Consider the following 571-nt stretch of genomic DNA (forward strand, 5'->3'; position numbering starts at 1 on the left):
TGTGTGCGTACGTGTGTGTGTGTGTGCGTACGTGTGTGTGTGTGTGTGCGTACGTGTGTGTGTGTGTGTGTGTGTGTGTGTGTGTGTGTGTGTGTGTGTGTGTGTCTGTCTACAGGACTGGACAGGCTGGTTCTTTTTAAACACTGATTTCATCATGGAGGGAGGGAGGCTGGATCTCCTTGCCTGCCGGACTATGTGTCTCTTTCACTTTCAAGAAGAGTGTGTATGATTCACAGAGTATGTTTTTGTTTGTGAGTGAGTGAGTGAGAGAGTGAGTGTGTGTGTGTGTGTTCATGTTTCCTGTCTGATATGTTGTGTTCCAGTGTAATAATCCCTGCACGGGGGGGGGATTACATTGGGGACAAAAAAAGTGCAAATGACAACACAAAGTGAAGCCTTTTTGTAAGTTTACATTGTTGCTGTGTGTGTGCGACTGTGCGTACGATATCTCACATTGCAGCAGCAGTGTGCTTCAGGTGTCTTTTTATGTCCAAATGTGTCACAGTCCCTCAGTGCAATGCTACGGGGGGTCTGTGGACTTACTTCCAGGTATGAAGTCATTTCAATGCCT

This window comes from Clupea harengus, chromosome 16 (genome assembly GCF_900700415.2).
Source record: "Clupea harengus chromosome 16, Ch_v2.0.2, whole genome shotgun sequence".
NCBI lineage: Eukaryota > Metazoa > Chordata > Actinopteri > Clupeiformes > Clupeidae > Clupea > Clupea harengus.